The sequence below is a fragment of the Lithobates pipiens genome, unplaced genomic scaffold (genome assembly GCF_037356315.1).
Source record: "Lithobates pipiens isolate NorthernLeopardFrog02 unplaced genomic scaffold, aLitPip1_a1.2 Scaffold_25, whole genome shotgun sequence".
Classification (NCBI taxonomy): Eukaryota; Metazoa; Chordata; class Amphibia; order Anura; family Ranidae; genus Lithobates; species Lithobates pipiens.
In genome coordinates this window covers 13168037-13184528 of record NW_027507787.1, presented here as the reverse complement: position 1 = coordinate 13184528, position 16492 = coordinate 13168037, and the positions used below count along the sequence as shown (strand labels likewise).

General features: G+C 41.4%; 1 protein-coding gene across 1 annotated transcript in view; it reads right to left on the bottom strand.

The window, feature by feature from the left end:
• Nucleotides 1–16492, bottom strand: part of RHOBTB1 (Rho related BTB domain containing 1) — a 140144-nt gene that overhangs the window by 113082 nt on the left and 10570 nt on the right. The window contains exon 2 of the mRNA XM_077454063.1: nt 11976–12074. The gene's annotated coding sequence lies outside the window, so the exon portion shown is untranslated. The remainder of the gene's footprint in view (nt 1–11975; nt 12075–16492) is intronic.

Here is a 16492-nt window from a genome sequence, read left to right as displayed (position 1 = left end):
GGAGCCAGCCGAGGACACAGGTCATGCTGGGAATGCACAACTAAAGAGCAGCCGGTGCGATAGTCGAGCATGGAGCTCTGCTAGTCACCCTCCACCTCCAGCCACCCATTTGCATGGTGCACTGGTACCCCTAGCTGCCTATGCTGCTGCCAGCCACATGTAGAGGGGGCTGCATGGGCCCCCTGCAGCACAGGGCCCAGTTGCGGTCGCAACTGCTGCACCCCCTATAGTTATGCCCCTGCCTTTAGGATAGTTGGGAGGTTGAATAGGCTGTCCCCGTCCCCCACATCGGTTTTACCACACAGTAAGCAAAGAGATGGCTGCTATGACACGTTTCTCTGCCTCCAAGCTCAATATGAGGAATACAGGGGAAGTAGGTGTGTTATCTAAAATGTTCAAAGCTAGCAGGCAATGCTTAGGAGTGGAGAAAGGTAGCATTTTTCAAAGCAACAGTCTCCTTACTATTTGTGTTGTTGGACAGCCATGAAGGGAGGAGGGGTGCCGTGTCCAACTTCAAAGCTAACCTTAAGCCTGGGACACACAGGCCGAATACCAGCCAGTTCAACAAACTTGTGTGTACACCAGCCTGTCCTACAGAAGCCAGCTGACCGGCAGTCCCCATGTCAGAAAACAATAGCTCAGCAGGAGAGATCGCTGTACTAACATCAGATAGTTAGTACTTCAAGTTCCTCAGTTTCAGTGGGCTGAACGAAAAAAAATATATATTTAGTGTATACCAGACATTAGACAGCACCTAGGAAAGAAAGACAAAATACTACATATACTTTGTGTCCTGGGAACAGAACACATGAATACAAAACAAAGATAGTTGTCTTCTTTATAATGGCCATTTGAAGTCTCCACCAGAAGTCTACATGCAAATGCAGAAGCACAAGTGGATGTCAAGGACAGAATGCTGTCACTCTATACCTAAACCGGGACCTTTGTGGTAAGATCACCTGATATTATTTCAATGAAAGCTGCAGATTTAAAGCGATTGAAAACAACCTGTGAAGGCCCCTTCATTTTTTTTGTGTGAATTAATGATTTTGCTCCACTGATTTACAAAACCACAAAAAGAGATTTGTCTGTCTGATGTATTTCAAGCAGAAGTGATCTAAACATTAGTAGGCCAGTATTTTACACAGGTCACAGATAAAGTAAAATATACTTGCTTTTCATTACGCTAATCCTTTGAGATTGAAAATATAGGTCAAGTATTGGTCCTCAAAGACTTAAGTCATGCAACCTTGTTACAAACATTCCCTGGCCAATTATCTTATGCTTGATTTGGAATCTTGGCTTGGATCGCATAGTTAACCACCTGCTATTCCATTGTGCTTATCTTGCCATGCACTTTGAATTTAAAGCCAAACTCTAGGATTAAATAAAAGCAGGTAATGCAGGTATACATTCATTACAAATTTAGTAAACGTGTTTTTTTTTTTAATGCAATTAGTGTTTTAACTTACATTCATCAGCTTGTGTAAAGCAAAAAATGAAAATAATATAATCGTATTATTAATATTATTTTAATAATAAATACAAATATTATTAACTTTATTTTATTTTTTGCTTTACTTCCTACTGATGTATATTCCACATAACCTTGTGAGTTACTATACTATATTGTTCTGTTTCTCTGCACATTAGCCCTGATGAAGGGAAAGGTATCTCCCTGAAACACATTGGCTTTACCTGTTATCTGTGAACTATAAACGTCACTAAATGTCTTCCATTTACTCCAAGTGTGACGAACCTTAATACTGGAAGTGCTTCTATATCCATCTAAAAACAATAATCCATATGGACATTGCAATGGTGATGTAGTTGTCAATGCTGACTTGAAATTAAATAAAAAAAAATACCTTTGAGTGGTTGGTCCCTTTAAAATGAGAACAACCGTGGAGTTGTTACCCATAGCCTATAATGTGTTCTAATTATTTTTTAGTTTTTTTTTAGTTTTAATGACTCAACTTCAAAGGAGCTAGAAGGGATTGCATGAACTATAGACTTACTTCAAATGGAGTTACTCATACTTGGCATAGCAAAGCTATCATATATAATTAAATGTGATTATTTTATAAGTTGTGCAGGATTGTTGTTGCACTGATGTAAAAATCATGTGATGTTATGCTGTGAATAGCAACTATAGTTCTCTATGGAAGGACAAGTATACATTTACATTGGACGTGTATGCAAATACAATTATGCTAATTGGTTTCTAACAATGCATGTAACAATTCAAGATTCACTAATCTGCATAATTATTATGTTTGGGGTTTCTCTACCATACTATTACATTTCTACTTGTTTTTAAGTTAATGCGTGTATTTTCAGTGAACAAATAAAGCTGTTGATATGACTTTAATATTTTTGTATACATACTCAATATACAGTGGTTTATAGATTATAGGGCAACTTTTTTAGTGTTTCACTGCTTCTCAACTATTGAACTGTCAGCTACACAGAGTGATTATGGTTTTGCAGTAGGTTGTCTAATGCATACACTTCTATTGTGAGAAGTCACAGTACAGTATACATATTGTGTAGCGCTGCAAAGCAGGATGAAGAATCTGTATACTTAATAAGCTAATATAGCAGCCCCATGTACAGAAAATCTTATTATTTTTCTAAGCACTATTTATATGTATGTAGCACCCTTCCCTAAGCAGGTTTAATTTAGTTTTTAGCTTAGCTGTACTTGGTTGAGCAGCAATTTATTTTTCAGGTCTGGTCAAGTTTGGTTGCTCCTTGGCAAAGGAGCGTGAACTGTGTACATCCTGTGTACATGCTCCAAAAAGCATTGCGAGCATGCCAGTGATGTCATCGCGGCCAACACAGCAGCCCAGCCCGGTACAATCCAGCTCTAGCTGCGTTCCAACCCTTGTTTTTGGCTCTACTCCACCGTAGCAGCATCCTGCTGACCAGGACAGCCCCCGCAAGAGGTCACATTAGTTGCAGAAACAGCATACAGCCCGGACCGATGCAATGTCCAACACTGGACAACATGTGCCTGTTTACCTCAATGTGAGTTTTTATTGTTCTTTGATCTATATTAAATGCTTACAGCCTACGCTCAGAGGCACCTGTTTTCTCTCATCTTTCCACGTGTTTGGAGATCACTTTTACTTCACTTACAAGGCCGGCCCCGTACATACCCTTTATACAGAGCTGGAAGCTCAAAGGATTATTTTGATGGACTCTTGTTTTATTTATATACTATTTTGGCTGCACCACTAACCATTTTTTGTCTGGTGGTTGCTGGTGCCGCTCTCTGGGAGAAACTTCCATAAATAGAGAAGGAGGGTCAGCCACCGAGTTATGAAAATGTATCTGATATTAGCTAATCCTGAGGGGGTGGACAGCAGAAGGTGGCAGGGGAGATGATAAAGGTTTGGGAAGGCTTGTTCAGTCAGGATTCTCCTGAGGGCTGCTGTTCTTGGGAGGCATCCTGTGTATTGTTGCTAGGCCTCAGTATGTGTTTGACTGAGGGCTTGGAAGAAATTGTTTTGAAAGCTATTAGCTGGAGGGCACTGCCTGAGGAAACTGGGCCTGAGAAGATCCCCTTTATCACTGAAGAGTGTCTCATGGAAGATGGTTGGGGAAAGCTGTCCTTGGATATTGTGAGTAGGACCTTGGCCTGGGACTCCAAATGTGCTTGTGCTTTGGGATTTCAATGCCAAAGGTTGCTGTAAGGACTGGGACTGCTCATACAGAGTCTCTACCTCCAGCAAAATGCTGCTGCTAAAGAAATATCTGTCCTCCTGTACCTACTGGCATATTTTGAGTATCTTGATATAGCATGGACTTACTCCAAAGAGTCCTGACACACTTACAAACACATACACAGATACTAGGGTCAATTTATAGACAGGATCTGATTAAGCTACCAGCATGTCTTTGGAGTGTGGGAGGAAACCAGAGTACCAGGAGGAAACATGCAAACTCCAGGCAGATGGTGTTGTGGTTGGGATTTGAACCAGCGACCCCATTGCTCCTAGGTGAGAGTGCTAACCACTACACTACAGTTGAATTTTTACTACAAGGTCCTCAGTTTGAATTTTGACCAGGACAGTAGCTGTATGGACTTTGCATCTTCTTCCTGTAGTTGTATGGATTTCCCCTCCCACACTCCAAAGACATGTTGGTAGGATAATTGTGTTCTGATTAAAAATGGCCCTACTATGCATATGTATGCATGGGATGTAGGAAGCTCATGTTTTAGTGTGTTACTACAACTCAGTCATGTGAATCCACCCCTAGTGTGGTACTTTTGTACTGCTTGATATCAAAGGTCCTCCTTTTAGTTTGGGAGACCATACCTCTCGTTTAAATATTCAATGGGCTCCTGCGCTTAAATGGAATTTGTGAGGAATGTTTTTATTGAGTGGATGCCGCAGGCACTTTCACGAGACACCAGCTCATGTATATAGACTAAAAGAAAAATTGATGGTGCTGCGCTTCCAGAAAAATGGAACCTTACAAGAAAACGCTAGAGAGCTAATTATTCAGATGGAGATATATCAGATGGTGTGTATTCAAACTAGTATGGTAGAGGAGAACTCTTCTCCAGGTGTGAAAATTATTCTATCAAAAGTGCTTGCAGCAGTGTGTACACAATGATAACTGTCACAATACAGGGTGCAACTTATATCTCTATGACATAATAATAGTGCTAAGTGCAATAGTACATATAAAACCACATACAGTGGTCTAACTATAAATCAAACTTCTACGGCAAAAAGTGCTGAGTGCATCACAGCAAAACCAAAGTGACTGAAATATAAACAGTTACTGACTAAGTAGGCGCAAACTAGTGACAATGGCCAGCCACGTAGCGTGCTCGGATAAGGGTCTGATATGGACCTAGGGGGGGCCCCCATGCCGTTTTTTCGGCGTAGGGATTCCCCTTTAAGTCCATACCAGGTGACGGGGCCAGCGAGGCTTCCTTCGCTGGTCCCGGCTACCTGGAGCCGCGCTCAATATGAGTTGACTTTTCTCCGGGCGGGAAAAGTCTGTTCATTTCAAAAGTACGGCGGACTGGCACACACACGGCCGTACTGTCCGCCGAAATGTGAGTCCGGCGGACAGATTGGTGTGCAAAACTCCAATCTTAGTCCGCCGGACTTCTGGGTAAAAAAAGTCCGCCGGAGCCTACACACGGGCGGATTGTCCAGCGCACTTGAGTCCGCCGGACTTTTCCACCAGATTGTTTGATCATGTGTACTCGGCATAAGTCAGTAAGTATTCTGAATGGCCTTTGCACATACACGCAGAAGTGTTTCATGTGTACCTTATTAGCACTAATGTCATCTAAAATGAGACATGCACTATGCTCTTTTGGTAAAAGGAAGGACTGAGTATTTTTATTTGTGGTTTACATTTTAAAAAAATATTTTTTTTTTGCTGATTCATGCCTCTCCCGCAAAAATAGATCAGTCATAATAGTGATCTGTTTCTCATTGTCATCAGCCATAAATAGATTATTATTGCAGTAATCTGTTTCTAAAGAAAGTGGCTCTGCCCTCCTTTAAATAGGTGCAGAAAATCCATAAAATATCAATGGGTGTAACTGGGATTTCCCATGTAAGTACAAGGCAGATAAATTGCAGTTTCGTTCTGCCCTGGGAATGATTTTATCTTCTGATCTTCATAAGCTTGGAAACTGATCAATTTCATTTTTGAAACTAGTGTTGGAATGTCTGGACCTAGCATTTAACCCTGGCCACCAGCAGCTGCCTGAATTCAGCTTGTGTAGCTGACAGCAGCATCTGAAGTCCTACTTAAAAAGTAGATTGGATAAATTGATTAACAGTCTATGGCTTGGCACTGTATTTTGTGCTTTCTAATCCCTCATTTGACTATCCAAGTGTATTCCTGGGACATTGATCTAATACAGCCCTTTTCAACCAGGGTGCCAAGGCACCATGGTGTGCCTTGAGGTTTCTTCAGGGGTGCCTTGGCAAAATGCCTAAAAATTGCCCAAAAATTGTATACAAGCCAGCATATGAATGAAGCCTGCCTTTTAGTTACACAAAGCCACAGATTTTCATTGTGCAATATTACAACCTTCTAGCTGCCGGTGTCCTAATGACCAATGGCATCAGTTGATAAGGAGGATGTCAGTTGCCCGCATAGCATTCTTATGTGACCCTCTCCTGCCTCTCTCCATCAGCATTGGGGTCACATTAACTGAGTGATAAAAAGAAATATTGGAATACTAGTCTGTACCAGTTTGCAAAAATGTATTTGCTTTTGGAAGAATAAATCACCTCTAATGTTAGGTGACCTGCCTGTGTGGATGTCGCTGCAATATGAAAAACTATTAGAATCATTTTAACATTTTAGAATGGGGTGCCTCAAGACTGTCCATAATTTTAAATGGTGCCTTAACTGAAAAAAAAAAGTTAGGTAACACTGGTCTAATAGATAGCACTGTGGTCACACAGGAGCAGGCTGCAGAAGCTGGATGACGACCACACTGGTGACTTCAAGGTTCAGATTATATAACAAATGAAATGCTGTGGAATTTATGCACCAGTTTCTCCTCCCTAATCCCTGTCTGGTAAAGTGGGGGTACTGTTTAATTTGATGGATTATCATAAAAAATTTGCTTTTTACCGTTGTGAAATTTTGAATTTCTTATGCCGCGATCGGAATTCTCGTCGGAAAAAGCACTTATGGTTTTCCCGTCGGAATTCCGCTCAAACTGTCTTCCCTACACACGGTCACACCAAATTTCGACCGCCAAGGACGCGGTGACGTACAACACGTACGATGGGACTAGAAAAAGGAAGTTCAATACCTAGTAGCAATAGCTTCCATCTCGAATTTGAATCTGAGCATGCGCAAGTTTTTGTGCGTCGGAATTGCATACACACGATCGGAATTTCCGATAGAAAGTTTTTCCATCCGGAAAATTGAGAACATGCTATCAAATTTTTGCTGGCGGGAATTCGGCCAGATAAATTCCGATGGAGCATATGCACGATCGCATTTTCCGATAAAAAGCTCTCATCGGTCTTTTGCTGGCCGAAATTCCGATCGTGTGTACGCGGCATAAGAACTGTCAGCCATTGCAAACACAGAAAAAATTGATTTGCTGGAGTAAATAAGAGCAAATGGATTTTTATCCCAGGCTTTCAATTTTCTCTGCTATTATCATAATGCGGAAGCTGTTCATGCTATATCATTTAGCATGTGCGTAGACAGAAATATTACAAGCCTTTCCTAACAATCCTTGCCCAGTTTTCTAAGAATTATGCCTAAGGGTGATAGAAGGATGTGTCCTACTTTTTTTTAAAATAAAAACACAGCTGAGGAAGAATGCTGCAACTGATACAAAACTGCCATTTGTATCTCTTGTAGTAATGTTGGTAGTTTGTATTGGAAAAAAAAGCACCTATAAACAGAATACTATGAGAGATATAGGGGGTTATTTACGAAAGTCAAATCCACTTTGCACTGCAAGTGCACTTGGAAGTGCAGTCACTCTAAATCTAAGGGGTAGATCTGAAATGAGGGGAAGCTCTGCTGATTTTATCATCCAATCATGTGTAAGCTAAAATGCTGTTTTTTGTTTTCCTTGCATTTCCCCCTCGGATCTACAGCAACTTTACGTCCAAGTGCACTTTCAGTGCAAAGTGGATTTTCCTTTAGTAAATAACCCCCATAGTGTATGTCTTCCACGCATCTGGGAAATACAAAACAGGAGCAGTGAGATCGTTTACTATAAGATTGTAGTTTGATTCATAAAATATTATACTGCTTGAAATTTGCACTGTGCTAATACAAAATGGGAGAGTTTTACTAAAACTGGTGCAAACAGTAGCTGGTGCAGTTGTGCATAGTAACCAATCAGGTTCCAGATTTTATTGTCAAAGCTTAAGTAAATAAACTGAAATTAGCAGCTGATTGGTTACTAATCACAGCTGCACCAGATTTTGTATTCCCCAGTTTTAGTGGCCACTTCACTGACTCGTGATGAGTATGCAGGCTAGAAGTACGGATTTAAGATTTTGTTGGCTGCATTCTCTCTCCAGGTCAGCCACCTACTAGGTAATTAACAACTTTAACCCCTGGAAGGATTTACCCACTTCCTGACCAGGCCATTTTTTGTGATACGGCACTGCGTTGCTTTAACTGACAATTGCATGGTTGTGCGATGCTGTACCCAAACAAAATTGATGTACTTTTTTTCCCCACAAATAGAGCTTTCTTTTGGTGGTATTTTATCACCTCTGTGGTTTTTATTTTTTGCACTATAAAGAAAAAAGGAGTGACAAACAAAATTGTTTTCTGCTATAAAACATTAAAAAAAAAAAAAAGTAGAAAAACAAATTTATTCATCAGTTTAGGCCAATATGTATTCTGCTACATATTTTGTTTAAAAAAAATCCCAATAAGCGTATATTGATTTGTTTGCACAAAAGTTATAGTGTCTATAAAATAGGAAATAGATTTACAGCATTTTTATTATTTATTTATTTTTTACTAGTAATGGTGGCGATAATTGTTTTTTAGTGTGACTGCAACTTTGCGGCGGACAGATCGGACACCTAACTGACATTATTTTTTTTTTAACAATTTCTGTTTATTATCATGTTTTCATAGAAATTATACAACAACATCTGGGTTATGTCAGCATGACATTCACCCAGCAATAACGGCCACGCAGGGCCTAACAAGTCATCCTGACTAACATAGTCTCCTAGCTCTTAACCTTCCCCAACATTTTCCCTCCCTCACCTCCCCCTTGTCACAGCTCAACCACCCAGATGCGACCTGATGCATATCATAGGTAAGTTCACCTAACTGACATTTTTTACACTTTTTTGGGAACCAGTGACATTATTACAGTAATCAGTGCTAAAAATATTTTGTACTAATGACACTGGCAGGGATTGAGTTAACATCAGGGGTGATCAAGGGGCTAAATGTGTTCCCTGCAGGGGTTTTCTAACTGTATGGGGGACTGTGTGACTGGAGAAACACAGATCCCTCTTCCTGCTTAGCAGAAAGACAAGAACTGTGTGATCTCCCCTATCAGAACGGAGATCGGCCTTGTTTACACAGGCAGATTCCTGTTCTGTCACTGCGGGGAACGATTCAGGGTGGCTGGCGGACACTGAGTTCCCTGGACCCGCTGATTGGCTGGCCAATGGGAGTGCTCGCGCACACACAAAATTGAGTTCACGTGCCGAAGTACACGTGTCAATTCGCAAAGTACTTACGAAGTACGAAGTACTTACGTCAATTTGCAGAATCATGCCACCTTGCCACAATACAATGACAGCGGCTGGTCAGCAAGTGGTTAAGTGAGAATTAGTGATCCTGATTTAAGAGTAAAGCATTTTAAAATATAATTAACTTTTTTTTTTAGTTCTGGACAGAGTGAAGAAGAATTAGAACGCCTGTCAGGTTTTTATTGCCTTATGTTCCCTCATTCGGGAGATTCACCCTCTCCAGGTGTCATGTCTATCATTGTCATTGAAAGAAAATACCAAATTTGGGGTTGGCTCCAGAACAGTTATAGGGGAAATCTTCCAATGGGGACACCAGTTTTGGTGCAAACCAGGGATTCCCATACTTTGGAGGGATTTCCTCTTACTTCTGTATTGGCTATGGGCAGGAAGTGAAAAGAAATCTCCCCAATGGGACAAACCTATAACCCTCCCTTACTTTTTTCAAAAGAAAATTTTTTTTTGCCTTTAATTATCCTTTAAAGTGAATTTTCACTTTGCAAAAGTATTTTCCACTCATCTTGAATTAGATTAGAAACAAAGTAAAAATGTATTTGGCAAAGAATACCCAATTATGTGCAAGGGAAATTAAACAATCAATGCTTGCACATTATTGGGAGTTTTAAGACAGAACTACTTAACCTCATTCACTACGGTATGTAAAATTTAACTTTGCAATAAAAAAATCCACTATTCACTAGGTAAGATTAAGGCTTACCTGTAGGTCCAAGAAATATCTCCTAAACCTACATGGTTTAGGAGATATTTGCAAATGACAGGCACCTCTGTCTATGGCGCATGCGCGGTAGACAGCGGCGTGCAGGCGCGCACTACGCATGCCATTGCTAACGGCAATCTTGCCGTTAGTGGCGGCTCCCGTGCGCATGCGCGGGGGTGACATCATCCCGGCTACGACCAGTCACAGAGTCAGAGCTGCAATACCTGGAACTCACTCTGGGTATCATGGCGGCGTTGGAGGAGGACGACGAGGGTCGCTTTGGGGGCTTCCATCTCAGGTAAGTTATTCATAATGAGCTAGTATGCTATGCATACTAGCTCATTATGCCTTTGCCTTGCAGGGTCTATTTTTATTTTTATATTTAGTAAGGCTCTTTAAAGGTTATGTAGATAGGTGAACAAAGAAGCAAACGATCTTAGCCAGCTCATTAAGTAATTCCACACTCTCAGAAAAGGACTGGAAAACATTCATGAAGGGAGGGGAATGTCCTGGGGAATTGACTTTTCCTGAAGTAGTCAAATTTTCTAGGAAGTTCAAAGGCACATTGCAAGTAATTAAAAAGCAGTTTATTGAAACTACTGAACTTTACTGTTCAAACTTGTTATGGTTATGCCATCAACTACTCACCAACCCAGTTTCTCTTATATCATGCCCCCCTTCCCCAGAAACAGTATGCTAAATCCCTGGCTATGCATGTGGTTAATGCAGCCCGAATGGGCATACCACTAAATTGGCTTTCTTAACACCCTCCTTCCTTAACGGAATGGTTCAAAAGATTAGAAAAGCTGATAAGGAAGAACTGATCCATATATTGCATTACTATTAATACATAATATTGCAAGTAATATTTTTGTTGCAGGGGATGCCCAATATATGACTTGTATCTTAGTGCAGACTTCTGGGAAAATCACTATGCCAATAACACTAGCACCTTCTGTGTACTGGAGTGCTGGGCTGTGGAGGGGACAGGAAGGGCTGGCTCAGGCTCTCAATGGATCACTGATAAGATGAGCCAGCTGTCAGTCCAGGCTTCTGGGTGGATCCTGACCATATGGTCAGGGTCTTTTCAGAGCCTGGACCAGCTCTGTAACTTCAGCCAACAGCGGGCTTCAGATCACTGTCATCTGAAAACAGATTGCAGGAGTGCAGAAAGAACTAGCTTTGACTATACTTCTCCTTTAACCTACATTTATGAAAACCTTCACAGATGTATTGGAAGCTGACTGACTTACCTGTTTTGCCCCGTACACGCGATCAGATTTTCCAACAACAAATGTTGGATGTGAGCTTGTTGGTGGAAAGCCCGACTGTGTGTATGCTCCATTGAACATTTGTTGTTGGACTTTCCGCCAACAAATGTTGGCTAGCAGCTTCTCAAATTTTCCACCAACAAATTTTGTTGTCGGACTTTCCAATCGTGTGTACACAAGTCTGTCGCACAAAAGTCCACGCATGCTCGGAATCAATGCTCACCAAACACAACATTAGCAGAAGGAGCCCAAAGGGTGGAGCATGACAATTGAACTTCCTTTTTATTGGCTCACCTTACGTCTTGTATGTCACTACGTTCGTAATTGTTGGCCAACATTTGTGTGACTGTGTATGTGCAAGACAAGTTTGAGCCAACAACCTTTAAACAAAAATCCACGGTTTTGTTGTCAGAAAGGCCGATCGTGTGTACGGGGCATTTGGCTTTAAATAATGGCGTATGTTACCCAACACAAATCTGAGCTGAGGAATCTCCTTGGATTAGTGTCTTTAATATTATCGAACAAGTCCAACGAAATATGACTTACTACCACTAGCTATGCTTTGACCTGTTCAAATGAAAACCTTTAGCAACATTCTACCAAAACTATTTATGGGCCTCTACCATTGTGCAAGGTGATACCCTACAATGATCAAAATACTACAGGCCACTGTCACTGTGGGTGGCCTCGGCAAACACATTGTTAACAGTCATAAACATATCATGAGGAATGTTCTCTTACCACAACTGAGAAAGAAACAATAGCCATGTTGAAGAATTCCTGCAGGGTAAACTGTTTAATGAAGTGTTCTCAGGGAGTCTTTTTCCTCGTAGTTGGTAGCTACAATATAAACACAAGCAGAAAGTGAACCGGATTTATGCTGTGCAAAGCAAAGATTCACATGAAGTAATGCTAGAAACAAAGGTGTAAGAGGATCTGTAAAAGTCTCAGACCTGATGTAATATGTGGATATTTCCTAGACATCTATGTAGTCTTAGATTTCATTTTAATTCCTTTATCTAAAATCACGAGAAAGCAATATGCAGTACAAACAAAAAAATCAAGCCTCCCTTTAACCCTCACTGTAAGGCCAACCCTAAGGCCAATTAAATCCGGGGACATTTTTTTTGCTACTAGTAATGACGGCAATCAACGACTCATAGCTGGACTGTGATATTGTGGTGGACAAATTGGACACTAAGTGACACTTTTTGTGAACCAGTGACACTAATACAGTGATCAGTGCTAAAAATATGCACTGTCACTGTACTAATGACACTGGCTGGGAAGGGGATAACATCTAGGGCAATCAAAGGGTTAAATGTGTGCCTAACAAGTGTTTTCTCACTGTGGGTGAGGTGCTTTTACTAAAGGGAAGGCAAAGATCCCTGTACCTGCTTTGCAGGGACACAGGATCAGTGTCTTCCACACTGACAGACCATCGTTCTGCCTATGTACATAACGATCAGTGGAAACTGGTGAATTTGGAGTCCGCCGGAGCTGCTGATTGGCTCCCAACTGAAGAAATGGTCCCTCCGTTCTGACCAGTATATGATCATCAAATACAAATAGGGGCACAGATAATGGAAAAAATACACCCCTAGCTAGGTGCGGTGGAGCGGGGGGAGGGGGTGTAATTCAGAATTATTTTTTTAATTCTGCGCTAACTGTCTTTGAAATTGCCCCAGCCCCTGTTCAAATCCAATCAGGGGACAAAACCGGGGACAGACTTGGTCCGGGACAGTGTCCTCAATCCGGGGACTGTCCCTGGAAACCGGGGATGTCTGGTAACCCTACTGTAATTCCAACCTTTCCTGTAACGCCAACCCTCACACTAACCGTACCTTCAATTCCAAGACTAAACCTTGTTCTGTACCAAAAACCAACCCCTCTGCACTCATAGACTCTTATGTGGAATAAGTAGGGCTATAAGTATAAACTGTTGTTCTACTTACAGCTAGTAGGAAGCCCATATCATATATTGGCTTCTGTTGTCCTAGTGCAGTCAAATGCATTGTATATGACATTGCTTTGTTGTTAAAGGATTTTGCTCAGGATACAGAAAATAAAGTTATGGCACATACATATAGAACACTACCTGACATTTCAAACTCGCTGAGGAGAGAGCTTCATAAAGAAAACACTTGGGTTGTCTTAGAGGAACATTACAATGACATATTATATATATTTATATTTATTTATTTACTGTCAAAAGTATTGGGACACCTGCCTTTACACAAACATGAACTTCAATGGCATCCCAGTCTTAGCCTGTAGGGTTCAATATTGAATTGGCCCACCCTTTGCAGTCAGAACAGCTTCAACTCTTTTTGAAGGCTGTCCACTGATGAGAACGAGAAGGCCTGGCTTGCAGTCTCCGCTCTAATTCATCCCAAAAGGTGTTCTATCGGGTTGAGGTCAGGACTCTGTGCAGGCCAGTTAGGTTCCTCCACCCCAAACTCGCTCATCCATGTCTTTATGGACCTTGCTTTGTCCACTGGTGCGCAGTCATGTTGAAACAGGAAGGGGCCATCCCCAAACTGTTCCCACAAAGTTGGGAGCGTAAATTTGGCCAAAATTTCTTGGTATGCTGAAGCCTTAAGATTTCCCTTTACTGGAACTAAGGGGCTAAGCCCAACCCTTGAAAAACAACCCCAACACCATAATCCCACCTCCGCCAAATGATTTGGACCAGTGCACAAAGAGTCTAAGCTAGTGATCAGCTTGATTCCCGATCATGTGATCACCATGTCAGCTCTAATATAATAATCACATGTCTTTATTTATAAACAAAGCCATATGAGTTAGGCCCCTTTCACATGGGCGGACCATTCAGTTTTTTAGGTGGACCTGAAAGGACGCTCCATAGACCTCCACTGACATCCTACCCACTCCGGATCGGATGAAAACAGATTCTATGGTCGGTCTTCATCCGATCCCCCATAGAGGAGAGCGGTGCTCTGACAGGTCGGTCCCTGCACAGTGTGCAGAGACAGACCTGTCATCTGCCTGCTCAGCGGGGGATCGACAGAGCGATCCCCCGCTGAGCAAAGTGGAGCCCATACACGGACACGTCCATGTGAAAGGGCCCTAACAGCTGCAACTCTATTTTATTCTAGAAATAAACAAAGTTAAACAATTAAAAACTCCTTAGTCCATTCATACATATGGAAAAAGAGAAAGCCACCGCTCTAGGCCAATCCACCAGAAAGACGGCTTGATTTCCAGGCAAAGGGAGTCCCAGGTGCTGGCTAATTGCACAAGCAAATAGACAGGGAGAAAAGAAACTCTGGACAGCCGCACTCCGGATAGAATCTGAAGTAACTTGTGCCTTTATTTTTCAAGTAAAAATCACATCACACGAACCACAGCAAAAAAGAGAATATGGAACAAAAATTGACGCGTTTCGCACTGAAATTAGTGCTTGCACATAGCTCATAGTAAGCACTGATTTCAGTGTGAAATGCGTCAGTATTTTTTGTTGCACCTCAGCATTCTTTCTCCTCCAAACATGACGAGTTGTGTTTCTACCAGACAGTTCTACTTTGGTTTCATCTGACCATATGACATTCTCCCAATCCTCTTCTGGATCATCCAAATGCTCTCTAGCAAACCTCAGATGACATGTACTGGCTTAGGCAGGGGGACACGTCTGGCACTGCAGGATCTGAGTCCCTGGTGGCATAGTGTGTTACTGATGGTAGCCTTTGTTACGTTGGTCCCAGCTCTTTGCAGGACCAAATACTTATTTTCCACCATAATTTGCAAATAAATTCTTTTTAAAAAATCAGACAATGTGATTGTCTGGATTTGTTTCCACATTTTGTCTCTGATAGTTGAGGTATACCTCTGATGACAATTACAGGTCTCTCTCATCTTTTTAAGTGGGAGAACTTGCACAATTGGTGGCTGATTAAATACTTTTTTGCCCCACTGTATATATTTATAGTATTTTGGCATAATAGCAGTATGAACCAAGTTAATAATTATTTTACTACTGATATTCCCATTTATTCAGTTTAAAATATTTGAACCGGAGAAGAAAACACACAGAAGCTAAAAGGTGGACAGGCGGATGATACCCCCCCTCTTGTTTTTACAGAAAGTTGCTGACACAAAATTATTTTTACAATAATCAGCAAACCAGAAGTGCAAGTACTGTAAAAGCTCAATTGTAGGCAACTGCTCACTGTACTACGTCAGCAGTTACACAAGGTATTCAATATTTCCTTGATTTTTATGCTTACAGCTAATATTGTTCTGAAGAGAGATAGATCCCACTAATATAAAGGTACATATGACTTCCGAGATGAAGGGGTTGATTTGCTAAAGGCAAATAGACTCTGCACTTCGTAAAGTGCAGCTGCACACTGCAAGTGAAGTTTCGCCAGAGCTTAGTAAATGAGGTAAATATTCACTTTGCAAAGAATACCCAAACACAAGCAAGCAGTGTTGCCAACCTACCAGATTGAAATTTACTGACCCAACACCCAAAATTTCCTGGCACAGCCACGTTTTTAATGGCATTGCCAAAAGTTACAAACAGTTTTAAGTGCAAATTTGAGTATTTAGGCTACAAACAAGTACACTTTACAATTATCAATGTGTTTTAAGGTAGATAATAGGGCAAAAAAACATATTTATTATTTTATTTTCAATATAGTAAGTAAGTAGCTCAGGGACAGGACTCAGGAGGGCAAGAAATTAGAATAGGAAGGCACACACACATGATGTTGGTCCCTTCAGCCCACTCCAGTCTAAACAGCCCTGATAATCCCACTCCTGACCTGCCCTGCCCCTGTAATGCAGATGCACACACGAGGCTCTGGCGGCTCTGCTTGGCTCCCTTGCACCATGACATCACATGACACGCTCGGATACCGCGTCCACCAGAGCTGCCAAACACACTGTAGCAGGGACTTGGATGGTCTCGGACGGCTCTGGACCGAGCCAAACATCACAACCATATTTTTTACTGGCAACTTTTTCCTTTTACTGCCATTAACTGGAAGGAGAAAATTGCCTGTTTTTTACTGGCTACCAGTAAAAATACAGACGGTTGGCAACACTGCAAGCAAGATAACATTTTTAAAAAAACTGCATTTTTACTTGCACGTGATTGGATGATGAAAGTCAGCAGAGTTTCTGCTCATTTACTAAGCTCTGCTTACTAAACTTTGCAAAGTGCACAGTCTATTTTCCTTTATACAGGGGCGTTGCTAGATGGCAAAAAGACCAGGGGCTTCAGCCCAAAGTCG